The sequence below is a fragment of the Bos javanicus genome, chromosome 3 (genome assembly GCF_032452875.1).
Source record: "Bos javanicus breed banteng chromosome 3, ARS-OSU_banteng_1.0, whole genome shotgun sequence".
NCBI lineage: Eukaryota > Metazoa > Chordata > Mammalia > Artiodactyla > Bovidae > Bos > Bos javanicus.
In genome coordinates, this window is record NC_083870.1 from 17,506,938 (window position 1) to 17,524,677 (window position 17,740).

General features: G+C 40.3%; 2 long non-coding RNA genes across 2 annotated transcripts; one reads left to right on the forward strand and one right to left on the reverse strand.

Annotated features, from left to right (window-relative positions):
• Positions 1 to 9,467: 9,467 nt before the first annotated feature.
• On the forward strand, positions 9,468 to 10,877 carry LOC133245285 (uncharacterized). The gene is made up of 2 exons (XR_009735622.1): positions 9,468 to 9,685; positions 10,369 to 10,877. It is a non-coding gene; the product is annotated as an uncharacterized LOC133245285 (long non-coding RNA).
• A 3,732-nt stretch (positions 10,878 to 14,609) lies between these two features.
• LOC133245286 (uncharacterized) lies at positions 14,610 to 15,855 on the reverse strand. Its single transcript, XR_009735623.1, has 2 exons — positions 15,729 to 15,855; positions 14,610 to 15,170 (listed from the first exon to the last, which is right to left on the reverse strand). It is a non-coding gene; the product is annotated as an uncharacterized LOC133245286 (long non-coding RNA).
• Between the last annotated feature and the right edge of the window lie 1,885 nt (positions 15,856 to 17,740).

Consider the following 17,740-nt stretch of genomic DNA (forward strand, 5'->3'; position numbering starts at 1 on the left):
TGTGTCAGCTCACAGAAAGCACAATGAGGATCAGATGTTACTGAGAGTGCATCAGAACTGCTCAGCCCATAAGCATACCTTGTCAATGTGATTACTTTTTAATCTATGAATTTAATGCCTTGGCCCCTATGCCACTTAAAGAAGCAGTACTTTTTGCATTAAGGTTGTGATAATCTTATACTTTGTACCATATTTAGCCTATATTTCCTAATCTTTCCTGTATTAGATTTTTGCTTTGTTATCTTAAGTTGTCTCCTCTTCGCACTCCTCGTCCTCCCTTCTTCTGTTCTTGTATCTTCTTTTTCTCTTCTTCCTGTTCCTCTCTCCCTCATTCTTTTGGGAATTTAAAGTCTGCTGAAACTACAAGTTGTGTGTTCTTTCAAGCTTATGAGGTACAATTGTTGGACAATGCTACAAATCAGGACTTGATTAATTGTTGGTGGATTGTCTGGACTTGAGAAAGTGATTAAAAATGTTAATAACTAAAATTAATTTCAAAAAAATAAAACTACAGGTCAATATCACTGATGAACATAAATGCAAAAATCCTTAACAAAATTCTAGCAATCAGAATCCAACAACACATTAAAAAGATCATACATCATGACCAAGTGGGCTTTATCCCAGGGATGCAAGGATTCTTCACTATCCACAAATCAATCAATGTAATACACCATACTAACAAATTGAAAAATAAATGCCATATGATTATCTCAATAGACGCAGAGAAAGCCTTTGACAAAATTCAACATCCATTTATGATAAAAACTCTCCATAAAGCAGGAACAGAAGGAACATACTTCAACATAATAAAAGCTATATATGACAAACCCACAGAAAACATCATCCTCAATGGTGAAAATTTGAAAGCATTTCCCCTAAAGACAGGAGCAAGACAAGGGTGCCCACTTTCACCGCCAGTATTTAACTTAGTTCTGGAAGTTTTGGCCACAGAAATCAGAGCAGAAAAAAAAATAATAAAAGGAATCCAAATTGGAAAAGAAGAAGTAAAACTCTGTTTGCAGATGACATGATCCTCCACATAGAAAACCCTAAAGACTCCACCAGAAAATTATTAGAGCTAATCAATGAATATAGTAAAGTTGCAGGATATAAAATCAACACACAGAAATCCCTTGCATTCTTATACACTAATAATGAGAAAATAGAAAGAGAAATTAAGGAAACAATTCCATTCACCATTGCAACAAAAAGAATAAAATACCTAGGAATATATCTACCTAAAGAAACTAAAAACCTATATATAGAAAACTATAAAACACTGGTGAAAGAAATCAAAGAGGACACTAATAAATGGAGAAATATACCATGTTCGTGGATCAGAAGAATCAATATAGTGAAAATGAGTATACTACCCAAAGCAATTTATAGATTCAATGCAATCCCTATCAAGCTACCAACGGTATTCTTCACAGGGCTAGAACAAATAATTTCACAATTTGTATGGAAATACAAAAAACCTCGAATAGCCAAAGCAATCTTGAGAAAGAAGAATGGAACTGGAGGAATCAACCTGCCTGACTTCAGGCTCTACTACAAAGCCACAGTCATTAAGACAGTATGGTACTGGCACAAAGACAGAAATATAGATTAATGGAACAAAATGGAAAGCCCAGAGATAAATCCACACACCTATGGGCACCTTATCTTTGACAAAGGAGGCAAGAATATACAATGGAGAAAAGACAATCTCTTTAACAAAGGATGCTAGGAAAGCTGGTCAACCACTTGTAAAAGAATGAAACTAGACCACTTTCTAACACCATATACAAAAATAAACTCAAAATGGATTAAAGATCTAAATGTAAGACCAGAAACTATAAAAGTCCTAGAGGAGAACATAGGCAAAACACTCTCTGACATACATCACAGCAGGATCTTCTATGACCCACCTCCCAGAAAATATTGGAAATAAAAGCAAAAATAAACAAATGGGACCTAATTAAAATTAAAAAGCTTCTGCACAGCAAAGGAAACTATAAGCAAGGTGAAAAGACAGCCTTCAGAATGGGAGAAAATGATAGCAAATGAAGCAAATGACAAAGAATTAATCTCAAAAATATACACGCAACTCCTGCAGCTCAATTCCAGAAAATTAAACGACCCAATCAAAAAATGGGCCAAAGAATTAAACAATTTAGTTCAATTCAGTTGAGTCGCTCAGTCATGTCAGAACTAAACAGACATTTCTCCAAAGAAAGCATATAGATGGCTAACAAACGCATGAAAATATGCTCAACATCACTCATTATCAGAGAAATGCAAATCAAAACCACAGTGAGGTACCATTTCACGCCAGTCAGAATGGCTGTGATCCAAAAGTCTACAAGCAATAAATGCTGGAGAGGGTGTGGAGAAAAGGGAACCCTCTTACACTATTGGTGGGAATGCAAAGTAATACAGCCACTATGGAGAACAGTGTGGAGATTCCTTAAAAAAACTGGAAATAGAACTGCCATACGACCCAGCAATCCCACTGCTGGGCATACACACTGAGGAAACCAGAATTGAAAGAGACACGTGTACCCCAATGTTCATCGCAGCACTGTTTATAATAGCCAGGCCATGGAAGCAACCTAGATGTCCATCAGCAGATGAATGGATAAGAAAGCTGTGGTACATATACACAATGGAGTATTACTCAGCTGTTAAAAAGAATACATTTGAATCAGATCTAATGAGGTGGATGAAACTGGAACCTGTTATACAGAGTAAAGTTAGCCAGAAAGAAAAACACCAATACAGTATACTAACACATATACATGGAATTTAGAAAGATGGTAACAATAACCCTGTATGTGAGACAGCAAAAGAGACACAGATGTATAGAACAGTCTTTTAGACTCTGTGGGAGAGGGCGAGGGTGGGATGATTTCGGAGTATGGCATTGAAACATGTATAATATCATATGTGAAACGAATAGCCAGTCCAGGTTCAATGCATGATACAGGATGCTGGGGACTGGTACATTGGGATGACCCAGAGGGATAGTATGGGGAGGGAGGTGGAAGAGGGGTTCAGGATGGGAAACACGAAAACACTCGTGGTGGATTCATGCTGATGTATGGCAAAAACCATACAATATGGTAAAGTAATTAGCCTCCAATTACAATAAATAAATTTATATTAAAAAATGTGTAGTATCACAAAGCTACAGTCATCAAGCCAGTATGGTACTGGTACAAAACCAGAAATATAGACCAATGGAACAAGATAGAAAGCCCAGATAAACCCATGCACCTATGGACACCTCATGTTTGACCAAGGGGGCAAGATTATACAAAGGAGACAGGATAGTCTCTTCAATAAGTGGTGCTGGGAAAACTAGCCAGCTATATGTAAAAGAATGAAATTAGAAAACTCCCTAACACCATACAAAGTGAAGTCACTCACTCGTGTCCGACTCTGTGAGACCACACAGACGGCAGCCCACCAGGCTCCCCCATCCCTGGGATTCTCCAGGCAAGAAAACTGGAATGAGTTGCCATTTGTTTTCCAATGCATGAAAGTGAAAAGTGAAAGTGATGTTGCTCAGCCCTTTCTGACTCCTTGTGATCCCATGGACTGTAGCCTACGAGGCTTCTCCATCCATGGAATTTTCCAGGCAAGAGTACTGGAGTGTGTTGCCATTTCCTTCTCCAGGGGATCTACCCAACCCAGGGATTGAACCTGGGTCTCCCACATTGCAGGCAGACACTTTACCTTATGATCTACCAGGGAAGGCTATACACAAAGTTAACACCATACACAAAGATAAACTCAAAATGGATTAAAGATCTAAATGTAAGACCACAAACCCTAAAACTCTTAGAGGAAAACACAGGAAGAACACTCTTTGACATTGTTGTGGTTCAGTCATTAAGTGATGTCCCACACTTTGCAACTCACTGGACTGCAGCAGGCCAGGCTTCTCAGTCCTTCACTATCGTCTGGAGTTTGCAGAAACTCATGTCCATTGAATTGGTGATACTATCCAACCATCTCATCTTCTGTTGCCCTCTTCTCCTCCTGCCTTAAATCTTTCCTAGCATCAGGGTGTTTTCCATTGAGTTGGCTCTTTGCCTCAGGTAGCCAAAGTTTTGGAGTTTCAGCTTCAGCATCAGTCCTTCCAGTGAATATTCAGGGTTGATTTCCTTTGGCATTGAGTGGTTGGATCTCCTTGCAGTCCACAGGACTCTCGAGTCTTCTCCAACACCACAGTTCAAAAGCATCAATTCTTCAGAGCTCAGCCTTCAAAGAGAAAAGGGAAAAGGGAGCCTTCTTGCACTATTGGTGGGAATGTAACCTGATACAGTCATTATGGAGAACAGTATCGAGATTCCTTAAGAAACTAGGGAATAAAACTACAAGATAACCCAGCAATCCCACTAATGGGCACATACTCTGAGGAAACCACAACTGAAAAGGACACATGTATCCCAATATTCATCGCAGCAATATTGACAATAGTCTGGACATGGAAGCAACCTAGATGGATGGGTAAAGAAGTTGAAGTACATGTATACAATGAAATATTACTCAACATTAAAAGGAACAAATTTAAGTCAATGCTGTGAGGTGGATGAAGTTAGAGCCTGTTATACAGAGTGAAGTAAGTCTGAACGAGAAAAACAAATATCATATCTTGATGCATATATATGGAATCTAGAAAATGACATTGATGAACCTAGTTGCAAGGTAGCAAGAGAGATGCAGACATAGAGAACAGACTTGTCACAGTGGGGAAAGGAGAGGATGGGATGAATAGAGAGAGGAACATGGAAACATACATTGCCACACCGAAAATAGAGAGAAAGTGGGGATTTGCGGTATGACACAAGGAACTCAACCTGGTGCTCCGTGACAACCTAGAGAGATGGGACGGCGTGAGAGGGGGCAGGGAGGTCAAAGAGGGAGGAGACATATGGATACCTGCGGCTGATTGAAGTTACTGTATGAAACCAGCACAACATTGTAAAGCAATTACCCTCCAACTAAAAATAAATAAATTTTTTAAAAGTTCAATGTAATGAATGTGTAGTATGTGTAGTTGCTATGCTGTGAATAGCAATCTCTACACATACATTTTTTTCCTTTCCAGAGAGTAGTTCAGTTCAGTTCAGTTCAGTCCAGTCCCTCAGTCGTGTCTGACTCTTTGCGACCCCATGAATCGCAGCACGCCAGGCCTCCCTGTCCATCACCAACTCCCGGAGTTCACTCAAACTCATGTCCATAGAGTCAGTGATGCCATCCAGCCATCTCAGCTGCTGGCGTGCTGTGATTCATGCGGTTGCAGAGAGTCGGACATGACTGAGCAACTGAACTGAAACTAAGAACATGTAACATTGTAGGTTCAAAAAATATTTTCTCTTGGAATTTTAGAGGCAGTGCTCTTTACTCTTCAAGCTTGCATATTTGCTGATGATTCCTTTTCTGCCTCATGACTTAGCCTCTCTTCTACTCATTCCCCAGACAGTCAGCTTCTCTCCTAGATAACCACTCTTACTAGTTTCTAAGTAAAATCTAGCAAACTCTCAGGTAGATATTACATGATTTTCAGAGAGATTCAGAGATTCGGTTTGCTACAAATGCTTCCATTTGTAAAAGGGAAAATATTCATTATATGAAAAATTATGCATTATTAAAAAAAAATGAGGACCATTTGTCCTTGAGTCACTTTCTCTGTTATCAAGAACTAATTATCCCCCTTTCTAAGTCAGCAACCTCATTAAGCACCTTTTCCTTAAGAAAGACTAATCCTTCAAATTACAAAACATAAGTGACAGCCCACAGAATTTATTGGTAAAAATATGTTGGAATCCATTAGTAATTCATGGAGAATGAAAAGAAAGTATAAAATTATGTTGGCAGAACTGTTCTAAGTCATATATTCCTTAGATAATTCTCTTACTCCAGCAGGTACCACCTAGTTCCTAAGACTTCATCATGAAAAGACTGTTGTGAAAGCACCTAATCCATCCCAAGACATTGCTGTTCCTCCCAGGATTCCTGAAGTGTGTCTGTTTCCTAATGGCGATCCTGGTTACTCCATTGTGCAATCTCAGAGGACTAGGCAGGAACAGCGGTCCTCATCTTGGTCCTCTGAGAGACTGAGAAAAAGATCAGGAGCAGGACTCCGTCCAAAGAAGTTCCTACCTCTTCAAACACTCAGGTTATGCCACTGATCTTTTTCTCAACTACATCATCCCAGTCAAGACAGAAACAGAACAGATGCTACACAGTCTTCTTTCAGGAAAGGGCACAACCTGTGAAATCTTCCCTCAGGCAGTGGAGAAGGAAGACCTCTGTTACTAGTAAAAAGATGTGGATTCTTCAAGTGCCTTCAAACTGACTCCTTCTAATTAGCAGTGATAACAGCTAGAAAGAAAGAAAACAGCTAAGACCCAGGGCAGGGGTCTTAGCGAGAGAGACCTTAGTCTACACAATGTTATTCTTTATAAGAAATGGAGCATTTTTGACATTATTGATCAGTTATTTTGAGTAGTTATTCATAATTATTAGTTTTTCTACCCTTTATAGCTGATATAAATAATTTTTAAATTTATTTTTAATTGGAAGATAATTGCTTTACTATGTTCTGTGGGTTTCTACCATGCAACAATGTGGATCAGCTCTAAGTACACATATATCCCCCCCACCGTGAACCTCACTTCCCCCCCAGTGCCCCCCATTCACCCCACTAGGCTGTCACAGAACACGAGGCTGAACTCCCTGAGCTATAAAACAACTTTCCATCATCATCTATTCTGCACAGGGCAATGCCTGTATTTCAGTGCTACTCTCTCAATTTGTACCACCCTCTCCTTCCCTCGGTGTGTTCACAAGTTTGTTTTCTACATCTGCATTTCTATTCCTGCCCTTGAAAGAGGTTCATCAGGGCTATTTTTGTAGATTCCATACATATGTGTTAATATACAATATTTGTTTTTCTCTTTCTGACTTACCTCACTCTGTGTAAAAGGCTCTAGATTTGTCTATCTCAGTTCAACTGACTCAGTTTGTTCTTTTTTATTGGCTGAGTAGTATTTCATTGTATACATGTGCCACAACATCTTTATCCACTCATCTGTTGATTGACATCTAGGTTGCTTCCATGTCCTGGCTATTGTAAATAGTGCTGCAATGAACACTAGGGTACACATGACTTTTTTGAATCACAGTTTTCTCAGGGCATATGCTGGGCCATTTGGTAGTTTTACTCCTAGTTTTTTAGTGAATCTCCATACTGTTCTCCATAGTGGCTGTAACAATTTACTTTTTAAAAAAAGTTTTACTGTGTTCAGTTCAGTTGAGTTCAGTCACTCAGTAGTGTCCGACTCTTTGTGACTCCACAAATTGCAGCACGCCAGACCACCCTGTCCATCACCAACTCCTGGAGTTCACTCAAACTCATGTCTATCGAGTCAGTGATGCCATCCAGCCATCTCATCCTCTGTCATCCCCTTCTCCTTCTGCCCCGAATCCCTCCCAGCATTAGAGTCTTTTCCAATGAGTCAACTCTTCGCATGAGGTGGCCAAAGTACTGGATTTTCAGAAGTGATATATCATTGTGGTTTTGATTTGCATTTCCCTGGTGATTAGTAGTGATATTAAACTCCTTTTCATGTCCCTGTGGATATACATATATATATGTCTTCTTTAAAGAAAGCTCTATCCAAGTCCCTTACCTATTTAAAATTAAGATTGTTAAATTTTTTTCTATTATGTTGTAGGAACTTCTTACATACTTTGGAAATTAACCCCTTATCATATATATGGGGCTTATATTTCCTTAAGCTTTGTAACCAGGAAGAGTTAATTTTGAATTTATGCTAGATCAGCTTCTGTGTTTTTAACCCCCATCTTGCCACCCTTGTTATTGTAAGCATACATAATGGACTGCTTTTGAGAGATAACCTGAGCTGCCCACCTGTGAGGGACTGTAAGGAATCGAATCTAACATATTCCCCCACCTGAGGCTTGCCATACTAGGGGAAATTTGCCAGGATTGAGTAGTCTTTTACTTTGTTTCCTTACCCCCACCCCATTTCTGACCCATAAAAGAACCTGGCAACCAGGCCCCAGCAAGATGATTACTTTGAGGCACTAGCTTGTCATTGTCTCAGCCAGCGGGTTCCCTAACAAAGTCCCTTTCTAGTCTAGACGGGCTTCCCTCATAGCTCAGTTGGTAAAGTATCTGCCTGCAATGCAGTAGACTCAGGTTTGATTCCTGGGTGAAAAATGAAATTTTTCATTTCATTTTTTTCCTTTTCCTGTCTAGACGCCTCATCTCAGATTCACTGCAGTGAGTGGAACAAGCTTGGACTTGGTAACAGACTATGTCACATGCCTTATATTAGACATTTTGTGTTTTCCATAGCAAAATTTTGAGGCAAGTATAGCTTTTGTCTCTAATTTATAACAGTGTTATTAAGCTGATCTTCAGAGTGGTTGGGAAACATTTAATGTCATAAAGTACTGGTGCCTATAGATGTCTCCATACCCAGGGCACTCAAGGTCCCCCATGGAAGGCTTAGTGCTTAGTATTAGCTGAAGGGTTGCTGTGTTTCAACAAATTATACTAATAAATTCCTGATGGGTTCTATGTCACCCTTAGTTTATTTGTTTAGAGAAAAATATCCATGGATTGAATGGCGGGGTCAAAGACTCGTGGAGCTTCATTCCCTGAGTATACTAAGAATTCTGAAAACACACTAAATGTCATTAAAAAAAAAAAGGCCGGATAGAGTCAATTGAATTAACTGCTGTAGGGTAAAGTGGCAAAGAATATTTGGGGAGTATTAGTGGAAAAGCTTCTTAATGGATACAGCCTAGACATTGAGTCAATTTTGAAGATAATGAGGAGAGAGGAATTTGGGTTTCTAGTAGACTACAAGTTGCTCATGGTCATATGGCTGCAGAGACGAGATCAGTGTATACATCTGCAAAAGTAGAGCTTCAGTAAAGCATCTCAACTTGTGACCTTATGGCCTGGAAAACTGAAGGATCAAGTTTTCCTGTCAAAATCCATGAATGGAGCCGTGTGAAAACACACCTGGCATGAGACCGCCAACACAAGAAACTAGAAAATTAGGAAAACAAGATTGAGCTTTGTGGCCCCAAGTCATTTAATTGTCAATAAAAGGCTAGAGACCAGTGGGGCATGGTGTAAGGAAGGTGAGTTTAAAAAAACTGTGGGTAGTGGTTAAGATATGTGAGGTTAGTAAATCCTAGTCTCGACCATCAAGGGAAACAAAGCTGGGTGTTGGCAGGTGAAATGGAATAGGGAGGAAGTTTTACATAGCAGATTCTTGGGGGCTGGGGACAGGAAGAATCACCAACTGTGACAATGGAGGAGCAACACTATTGTCAAAGAATTCCTCATATTTCCTACCCGGTGCATAACAATGGCACAGGGAGTACGTGACCAGGTCTCCAGGAATCACTCTGCACTTCCTTATGAAGGATAAAGAAGTCCATGGACAAGGGAGATTTGTGATATCAGCGTGAGTGTGGCAATTTATTTTTGAGATTGCAAGCATGTGGTATTTGGGGTGGGAAACAAGTGCATTGTGCCAGTCCTGGGATGTTCCCCCTGGGTGGAGCTGCCTGGTCCTTATAAAAGGAGTCTCCATCACAGTGCTGTCATTGTCGTGACGGTCATAGGTCTTCTTTGGAGCTTCTGGTGAGCACAGCTCTTAGAGATCTTTATGGAACTTGGGTGGTAGGGTTTAATTTGGGGGTAGAAGTGGCTTTAGTTGAAGCAATTAGTGCTCTTAATGGGAAAAAGAAGATAATGAGGGTTTAGGGGTAAATTTTTGGTATTTGGTCATGAATGCGATCTTAAATGTGAGGAGAAAATGGAGTCAGAGGCACAGTCTTAACCTGAGAGAGAGTAGGGGGGATGAGATACTGTGCTACAGCACAGCACACATTAGTTCCAGATGCACCCTTCTCAGCATTTAGTCCCATTGAGTGCCTAGGTTGGGTCTCTGCATTTCTCTCAGAAGCCCACAGTCAGGTCAGTTTGGCCAGCAACCAAGACCTCATGGGAGAAATAAGTAGAGATTTGTTTGGGGATTGGCTACAAGTTTATTATCCAGATTCTTCTTCAGAGTATGTTTGTATTCATACAACACCTGTGTAGGTAATTTTGTTTTAAAAAGAGGTAAAGGAGAGACTAACCAGAAAAGACTGAAGATGTGAGGGCAAGAGATACTAAAAACAAAGGGTGAAGAAGCTATAAAAAACCATAAAGACTTTTTAGGAATCAAGAAGAGCCTTAGGGACGGGCGGGTTGTTGGCGCAGCTAAATGTTCTATCAATCAGACTCTCTGCTATGAATACTGTTGTCTGTTTGTATTTCAGATTCCTTGAGACCCAGGAAGGATGTCTCAACAGCAGCATCCGCATCCACATCAGCATCAGCATCAGCATCACCATCAGTGCAAGGAGCCCTGCCATCCACCTCCAAAAGTGTGCCCACCCAAGTGCCATGAGCCTTGCCCACCTCATCCATGCCCACCTCCACTGGGCCAGAAGAAATGCCCTCCTGGGCCACCATGCCCACCATGCGAGCAGAAGTGTCCACCCAAGTGGAAGTAACAGACTCATGATCCAGGCTCTTCCATTGTCCTCCCTTTGACCATGGTGATGGACTGCATCTTCCTTAATCTTCCTCCTCAACCGACAGCTGACAGAGACAAGGCTTGCTTTCTGAAGCCAACACCACGTTGTTGGAAGAAGAGCAGCAGGATCATCGCTTGATCTCTCTTTGCCATGTGCCCATCTGTAATCCGTGTTGTGATCTCTACCCCATGAGCAATTAGTGTGTCTATTCTTTTGCTTCTCCAATAAAGCATATTCATAGCCCATTATGTATTTCTTTCTTTGTTTTTTTTTTCTTTTCTTTTTTTTTGCATATAGTGTTTTTCATCTCTTTTGTCAGCTACAAGTATTCTTCTGAGTGTTCCTTTTAATTCCCATTGGGTTATCAGAATTAGATTTTTCCATCATTGAGTTCAGCTTTGCCTGAAATATGTCTTTTGGACTGGATTCGTCAATGAATTCCTTCATTGGCTTCAGACTTGTTTCTATCTCTATCTTGAAGACCCTGAAAAGAGTTGAATTCTCTCAGTCTCAGATTCTTTATTTGTAAAACCAGTAGGCAAGAATCTATTCAACTCCTTGTACTCATAGAGATTAATATATTCACAAATGTTTCCTAATTATTAACACATGCCAGGAAATGTCTTACGTGCTAGGGACATGAGGATGGTGACTAAAGTCCTTTCTCCATCTAAACTCTTCAAGAGATTTTGCACACGCACACAGACACACACATGTGCACATACAAGGCAAATAATAGAGATGCAGGGGGAATGTTAGAGACAACTGTATAGAAAAGCTCTTCCAAAGTGGCTTTTAGGGCAAAGACTTGAGTGAAGAAAAGAGTGAGCCTTGAGTATCTGGGGTACACTGTACCAGTGAGAGGAGATGGCGAGTGCTGAGGCAGGGCAGAGTAACTGCAGGGAGAACAGTCATCAGAGAGACAATGTCTCCAAATGGGGTTGAAGACATTGGATCTGAAAGATGTATCAAAGATTTTGATAATTCATTCACAGTTTTCCAGCCATACTATGCTGAAGTTCAAAGTCCCAACTTTGTATGTAATTCTCTACCATCACATTTATTTTCTTTTACCTGAAAGTACATATGATCCTGTAAAGATAGTTTTTAAAAATGGTTAAAAGGACTAAGGAATATATGTATACACATAGCTGAGCACCAAAGAATTGATGCTTTTGAACTGTGGTGCTGGAGAAGACTCTTGCAACCCCTTGGACTGCAATGACATCCAAGCAGTCCATCCTAAATGAGACCAGTCCTGGGTGTTCATTGGAAGGACTGATGCTGAGGCTGAAACTCCAATACTTTGGCCACCTCATGCGAAGAGTTGACTCACTGGACAAGACTCTGATGCTGGGAGGGATTGGGGCAGGAGGAAAAGGGGATGACAGAGGATGATATGGCTGCATGGCATCACCGACATGATGGACATGAATTTGGGTGAACTTGGGGAGTTGGTGATAAACAGGGAGGCCTGGCGTGCTGCGATTCATGGGGTCTCAAAGAGTCAGACACGACTGAGTGACTGAACTGAACTAAACTGATGGCTGATTCACGTTGAGGTTTGACAGAAAACAGCAAAATCCTGTAAAGCAAGTCTTCTTCAATAAAAATTAAATTAATTTAAAAAATTAATCCTTTTGCAAAGCAAAACTACATTTTGTGAGAGTGATGATATGAAAGGTAGGTCTATTATTAACAGTGTTCCCATCTTATAGGGAAGTTGACTCCATTAAATTCTATCATGTTATAGTAACAAAATACATAAAGAATTTTATTGTTGTGCTTCCAACACTATAAAGCACTGATTTTATTTTTAAGTGGGTGACTTTGTACTCTTGGATAGGGCTCTGGCCTAATATTATTGACATGATATCCTCCTCAATTTTGTCTTGAAGAAAAACAAGAAAAAGGAAAAGAAAAAATAAAATTTTGTTTGATTTCAGGAGAACACGGCCAACATATTCAGAAAGTCCATAAAGCTTTGCTGTATGAAGTGGGTAATCATAGACTGATCTCTTTATTGTCAAGAATCATGAAGTTAAGAAAAAGAATACTACCAACTCTTCAAAAGACGCAAGTTTCCTTATTATTTGCGTCTCATACCTTCTCCACTAGAAGTGACCACAATCATGACTCCTAATAATCACTTTCTTGCTTTTTGTTTATTGTTTTTAAGCATCAGCATAGGAATGTCTCTAAAAATTATAGTTAAGTTACTAGCTTTTTCACTACATAAATGGAATTATACTGTATACCGTATCTTTGTCTCTCATCCTTCAGTTGACACTATGTAGCTTTGGCCTATCCACTAGTGAAGTTTAGTATGTCATTGTGTGACTATACAGCACTTCATTTCTCTCCTTGTTGTACCGTTGGTTGACCTCAAAGTTGTTTCCTTTCTGGAGCTGTTAGGAACACTAGGACGTTTCCTCATGTCTGTTAGTGCACATGTTCACACATTTCTCTAGGGGATGTTCCTGAAGTATCTCACTTCTACTTTTACAGATGATGCCAAACTGTTTTCCAAAGTACTGGCAACAATTCCAGACTCCTCCCAGAGGTGTTGTGTATTTGCTGCTTGTCCTGTGTCTTAATTAAATTAGTTTGTCATTTCCAGACTTTTGAAGGCTGTACCCATCAGGTTTGCATTTTGAATACTCTTTATTTAATGTTAGTGACTTTCAGAAGTTCTAAAAATAACTTTGTTAGCCATATGAAGGCATTTTCTTTGTAAAGTGACTGTTGTCCAGTTTTCTATTCAGTGTCTGTTTATGACTGACTTTATGAGTTATATACATATTTTGGATACTGATTTTTAATAACAGTTAGGCTAACACATGGCAGCTAAGATTTTCTCCTGTTTTCCTCCAGAAATTGTAGAATCTTAGATCTTATGTTGTAGTCTATGGTACAATTTGAGTTAATATTTATATGGTGTTAGCTAAAGGCCAAGCTTCAATTATTTCTGTATCAGTATCCAACAGTTTGAGTAGCATTTATTGACAAGGTTATTTTTCATCTGTTGAATTACTGAGACACCCTTGTTGAAAATCAGTTGACCATGTATGGTGTGGATCTATGTCTGGATGTTCTATTATTGCATTGATCTCTGTGTCTTTTCTTATGGGATAGCATCCTCTCTTAATTAGTGCAGCTCTATCATGCAGTCCTACAATTCATTCAGCAATTTTGATTTATCTTTAATTTATAGTTGAGAATTGCATAGATATAAAATTTGAGACCGTTAGGCCATCAGCATAGTATGACTGTCAAACTATGAATAAATAATGAAAATCATTATTAAATCTTTGGATCCCAACCTCTCTGACCCCATTTGGAGGCAGTGTCTCCTTGATCACTGTCCTTTCTGTGGTTAATTTCCTCTGCCTTAGCACTTGCCCTCACCTCTCATGGTACAATGTAAACCAAATACACTCAAAGCTCACTCATTTCATCACTCAGGTCATTGCCCAAAAAGCCACTTTGGAAGACCTCTTCTCCAAATTTTCTCTAACATATACACACACAGGACTATTATTTGTCTTCTTCATATGTGTGTGTGTGTGTGTGTGTAAAATGCCCTCAAGAATTTAGATGGACAAGGACGTTGGTCACCATTATCATGTCCTTAACATATGGGTCTGGCAGGTATCAATAATTAAGAAACATTTGTGAATATATTAATTTCTATGAGTACACTGAGTCGAATACATTCTCTCCTCATTTTCTCAGGTTAGGAAACTGAGGCTGAGAGAATTCAGTTCTTTTCAGGGTCCTATAAGGAAGAGAGATAGACACGTTTGAAACCAGTGAAAGAATTCCTTGATGGATCCAATCCAAAACATATTTCAGGCAAAGCTGAACTCAAATCAAGGAAAAGTCTAACTCCGAAAATCCAATGGGAGTAAAAGGAACACACAGAAGAATACTTGTTGTTGACAGGAGACATTAAAAACACAAAGTGCAAAAGAAAAACGTAAGAAGAAATGTGCACTCACTAGGACACAGGCTTTATTGGAGAATCAAAGAATAGACACACTAAGTTCTCACAGGGTAGAGATCACAATGTGGATTACAGACGGGCACATGGCAAAAGGCGATCAGGTGATGATCCTGCTGCTCTTTATTCAACAAGGTGGTGTCAGCTTCAGGAAGCAAGCCTTTTCTCTGTCAGCTGTCGGTTGAGGAGGGAGGTTAAGGAAGACGAAATCCATCACCATGGCCGAAGGGTGGACAACGGGAGAGCCTGGATCTTGTTGTTTCTTGGTCCAGATGAAATCTGGTGCTGTTACTTCCACTTGGGTGGACACTTCTGCTCATAGGGTGGGCATGGTGGCCTAGGAGGGCATTTCTGCTGGCTCACTGGAGGTGGGCATGGATGAGGTGGGCAAGGCTCATGGCACTTTGGTGGGCACACTATTGGAGGTGGATGGCAGGGCTCCTTGCACTGATGGTGATGCTGATGCTGATGCTTTTGCGGATGCGGATGTGGATGCGGATGCGGATGGTGAGACATACTTCCCTGGGTCTCAAGGAATCTGAAATACAAACAGCATTGTTCTTAACAGAAAGTCCTATTCTTCCATTAATAGGGAGCCCTCTTCTACCACTTTCCAAAGAAAAAATTACTTGCACAAATGCTGTGTGAATACAAGCACACTCTGAAGAAGAATAATCAGGATGTGAAACTTCTAGCCAATCTCAAAAACATCTCTACTAATTTCTCCCTTGAGGTTCTGGTTGCTGGTCTAACTGACTTGACTGTTGGCTTCCAAGGAGAAACGCAAAGGCCCAGATGCAGCACTCAGTGGGACTGCAGGCTGAGAAGACTTCATTTGCAATGAATGCAGGGTGCACTGAAACACGGCATCTCATCTCCCTGACTCTCCCTAGGTTAAGATTGTGCCGCTGACTCCATTCCTCTCGTCTCCTTTAAGAGCACATTTAAGATGTCAAGAACAAGATTAAAACTACCCCTAAATTCTTATTACCTTCTTATTCCCATAGAGAGCACTAATTTGTTAAAATACAGCCACTTCTACCCTAAGATTATACCCTACCACACAAGTGCTAAAAACATCTAAAACTGTACGCACCAGAGGCTCCAAAGAAGACCTATGACTGAGTAGCACAAAGATAGCAGGATGGTGGTAGAGACTCCTTTTATAAGGACCAGGCAGCTCCACCCAGAGGGAATATCCCAGATCTGGCATGATGCACTTGTTTCCCACCCCAAATACCATGTGCTTGCAATCAAAAATAAATTGTCACACTCACGCTGATATCACAAAGCTCCATTGCCATGGACTTCCTTACCCTTCACTGAGGCAGTGCAGAGTGAGTCACTCAATACATTGTCTCAAAGCCCCAGTGCCAATATCATGCACCAGTTAGGAAATATGAGGAATTCCTTGACAATGGTACTGCTCCTCCATGGTTAAGATTGTGCTTGCCACATTCCCCAGCTCCCTACGCATCTGGTATGGAAAACTTACTACCCCATTCCATTTCAGCTTCAGCACCCAGCTGTCTCCCTCAATGGTCATGACTAGGGTTTACTAAACACACATAGCTTAACCCCCACCCACACTTTTTCTAAATTCCCCTTATACCACATTCTACTGATCTCTGGGCTTTTCTTGACAATTAAAACACTTAACCATGGCCACAAAGTCTATCATGATTTTCCAGTACTAGCAGTCTCATTTCAGCTGTGTTTTCACATGGCTCCAAAATGGACTTGAACAGGACAACATGATCCCTCAGGTTTCTTAGCCATAAGCTCATGGAATAGGATCCCTTCATGAAATTCTACTTTTTCTGTCACACGAGCATGAGTCATTGTGGTCTAGGGTTGTATGATGCTGTTCAGTTGCTCATTCGTGTCCAACTCTTTGCGACCCCGTGGACTGCAGCATGCCAGACTTCCTTGTCCTTCACTGTCTCCCAGAGTTTGCTCAAACTCATTTCCATTGACACCATCCGACCATCTCATCTTCTGTCGTCCCTTCTCCTCCTGCCTTCAATCTTTCCCAACATCCCAACGAGGTTTTTTCCAATGAGTTGGCTCTTCACATCAGGAGGCCAAGATTTTGGAGTTTGAGCTTCAATATCAGTCCTTCCAAAGAATATTCAGAGTTGATTTCCTTTAGGATTGACTGGTTTGCTCTCCTTGGTGTCCAAGGGGCTCTCATGTGTCTTCTCCAGCACCACAGTTCAAAAGCCTCAGTTCTTCAGTGCTCAGCCTTCTTTATGGTCCAACTCTGACATCCATACATGACCACTGGAAAAACCAGAACTTTGAGTATAAGGACCTTTGTCAGCAAAGTGATGTCTCTGCTTTTTGATACACTGTCTAGGTTTGGTATAGTTTTCTTCCCATGAGCAAGCATCTTTTATTTCATGACTGCAGTCTCAGTCCTCAGTGATTTTAGAGCCCAAGAAAATAAAGTCTGTCACTGTTTTCATTTTTTCCCCCATCTGTTTCCCTGAAGTGATTTGATCGAATGCTAATATCTTAGTTTTTTGAATTTGAAGTTAGAAGTTTGAAGCCAACTTTTTCACTCTCCTCATTCACTTTCATCAAGAGGATCTTTAGTTCATCTTTGCTTTCTGCCCTAAGGGTGGCATCATCTTCATACTTGAGGTTATTGATGTTTCTCCCGGCGATCTTGATTCCAGCTTGTGCTTCATCCAGCCCAGCATTTTGCATGATGTACTCTGCATATAATTTAAGTATGCGGGGTGACAATATACTGCCTTTGCTTACTCCTTTCCCTGTTTTGAACCAGTTCATTTTTCCATGTCCAGTTCTTAGTGTTGCTTGTTGTTCTGCTGCTTTCGGTCTACTAGAAACCAAATTCCTCTCATCTCATTATCTTCAAAATTGTCTCAATATCTGGACTGTATCCATTTAGAAGCTTTTCCACTAGTACCCCACAAATATCTTGTGCTAATTTACACTACAGCTGTTAATTCAGTTAACTCTATCAGGCCCTTTTTTGAAATGACATTTGTGTGTTTTCAGACTTTCTGGTACACCCAGGGAATGAAGCTCCATCAATCATTCATTCCAGCATTCAATCATTGGCTATTTTTCCCTAAATAA